Here is a 3,092-nt window from a genome sequence, read left to right on the forward strand (position 1 = left end):
TCGACAAGGTTCCCCCTGGGAGATTGGTTAGCAAGGTTAGATCTCATAGAATACAGGGTGAACTAGTTATTTGGGTACAGAACTGGCTCAAAGATAGAAGACAGAGGTGGAGGGCTGTTTTCAGACTGGAGGCCTGTGACTAGTGGAGTGCCACAAGGATCAGTGCTGGATTCACTACTTTTCATCATTTGTGTAAATGATTTGGATATGAGCATAAGAGGTATAGTTAGTAAGTTTGCAGATGACACCAAAATTGGAGGTGTAGAGGACAGCGAAGAAGATTGCAATGGGATCTTGATCAGATGGAGTTTAATTCAGATAAATGTGAGGTGGTGCATTTTGGGAAAGCAAATCTTATTAGGACTTATACATTAAATGGTCAGGTCCTTGGGAGTGTTGTTGAACAAAGAGACCTTGGAGTGCAGGTTCATAGCTCCTTGCAAGTGGAGTCGCAAGTAGATAGGATAGTGAAGAAGGTGTTTAGTATGCTTTCCTTTATTGGTCAGAGTATTGAGTACAGGAGTTGGGAGGTCATGTTGCGGCTGTACAGGACATTGGTTAGGTCATTTTTGGAATATTGCATGCAATTCTGGTCTCCTTTCTATCAGAAGGATTTTGTGAAACCTGAAAGGGTTCAGAAATGATTTACAATGATGTTGCGAGAGGTGGAGTATTTGAGCTATAAGGAGAGGATCTATAGGATGGGCTGTTTTCTCTGGAGTGTTGGAGGCTGAGGGGTGATTTTATAGAGGTTTATAAAATCATGAGGGGCATGGATGGGTACATGAATAGGATGGGTTTGGAGGGCTTTAGACCGGGTGCTGGCAAGTGGGACGAGATTGGGTTGGGATATCTGGTCAGCATAGATGAGTTGGACCAAAGGGTATGTTTCTGTGCTCTACGTCTCTATGACTCCAAGTCATGCTGCAACTGTACAAAACCCTCATGCGGCCTCACTTGGACTACTGTGTGCAGTTCTGGTCGCCCCATCATAAGAAAGATGTGGAAGCATTGGAAAAGGAGATTCACCAGGATGTTGCCTGGATGGAGCACAGGTCGTATGAGGAAAGGCTAAGGGACTTAGATCTGTTCTCATTTGAGAGAAGGCGGCTAAGAGGGCATTTAATAGAGACATACAAGTTGATCAGAGGATTAGATAGGGTGGACAGTGAGAGTCATTTTCCTAGGATGATGACATCTACTTGTATGAGGGGGCATAGCTGCAAATTAAGGGGTGACATATTTAAGACAGAAGTCCGAGGCAGGTTCTTTACTCAGCGATCAGGGCGTGGAATGCCCGAGCTGCCAGTGTAGTTAACTCAGCCACACTGGAGCATTTGAACAGTCCTTGGATAAGCATATGGATGATGATAGGATGGTATAGGGTGATGGGCTTAGATTAGTTCACAGATGGGCTTAGATTAGTTCACAGAGAGCCAAAGGGCATGTTCTGCGCTGCATTGTTCTATGTTAGCACACTTCCAAGAAAGGTCTGGTATTGTCATGTGATGCCTCCCGGTGTTGCATCAGAGTGGTATTCGCTCATACGTGGTCCAATGGAAAGGATTGCCATTAGCAAAGGGCAGCACGGTGCCTCAGAGTGCCAGGGACCTAAGCTTGATTCCAGCCTCACTGTGTAAAGTTTGCACATTCTTCCCATGTCTGCATGGGTTTCCTCTGGGTACTCTGGTTTCCTCCCACAGTCCAAAGCTGTGCATGATAGGTGAATTAGTCATAGGAAATGCAAGATTACAAGGGGAGAGGGGTGAATCTGGGTTTTTGGAGGGTTGGTATGGACTTTTGGGCGGCACGGTGGCACAGTGGTTAGCACTGCTGCCTCGCAGCGCCAGAGACCCGGGTTCAATTCGCGCCTCAGGCAACTGACTGTGTGGAGTTTGCACGTTCTCCCCGTGTCTGCGTGGGTTTCCTCCGGGTGCTCCGGTTTCCTCCCACAGTCCAAAGATGTGCAGGTCAGGTGAATTGGCCATGCTAAATTGTCCGTAGTGTTAGGTAAGGGGTAAATGTAGGGGTAGGGGTGGGTTAAGCTTCGGCGGGTCGGTGTGGACTTGTTGGGCTGAAGGGCCTGTTTCCACACTGTAAAGTAATCTAATCTAATCTAGACTCCACACGGTGTAGAAGCAGGCTATGATATTTTCCCATACACGGATTCCCATAAATGTTGGCCATTGTTGATCAGTCGAGATTTAGTACATAAGAAAAGTTCCACAATATTCATCATTCAGTGGCCTGGCAGAAAGAGCAGACCAAACTTAGAAAGCATGTTTGAAGAAACAGCCAACAGCCTCATTAGATACCAAACTATCACAGTTCTTATTTGACTATAGGACAATCCCACAAGCAACTACAGGGATAGCCTTGGCAGTGTTTTCTAATGGGTAGAAGACTCTGCTCCAGGTTAACTCTGTTCTTCCCCTACCTGGTAGGGAGGCTGTAATGGCATTAGGAATGCCAATTCCAAACACAAGACACCTCTCAATGATAGACTGTTTGATATGGGGAACAAGATTTGGTGTAACAATTACTGAACTGGCCCTGAATGAGTAAGAGTTATGGTTGATGCAAGGTGAGGACCAGTGACGAGTTTAGGTACATTTAATGGTCCTGTACAAGCACTTCGACAATATGAAAGCTGTGATTTCGCAAACAGTGCGAAAGCAAAACACACCCAGCCCCTTGAAATAGTTGAAAAGACTGCTGGAACTCGTGGTTTCACCCCCTGCCTCAAGTGTTGACGAGTCCTCAGAATCAGAGAAGGTCATGACTGATGTAGCCATCTTAACACAGTTGCTGCCTGAAGAAGAATTAAATTTCTACTGAAACACTCCTGGCCCAAGAGGCCAGTGTTCACGTCTTATATGTGCCTCTATCGGATGCCAAGTTGTAGAAATCTGACTGGTGTTAAAACGCCCCAGCAAGCTCGTCAAGAAAAAGAACTGGCGAGTGTCCTTCGACTCAAAGAAGGGTGGATGAAGTGAAAATAATAGATCAGCCAACTGGATTGCTTAAATGAGTTCGCTGATTGGGGCTATTAATCTAGTCGAATCAGGGAGCCGTAGCCAACAGATACAGAG

Source organism: Chiloscyllium plagiosum, unplaced genomic scaffold, assembly GCF_037043375.1.
Source record: "Chiloscyllium plagiosum isolate Xiang-an unplaced genomic scaffold, Cpla_swu_hap1 HiC_scaffold_36, whole genome shotgun sequence".
Lineage (NCBI taxonomy): Eukaryota > Metazoa > Chordata > Chondrichthyes > Orectolobiformes > Hemiscylliidae > Chiloscyllium > Chiloscyllium plagiosum.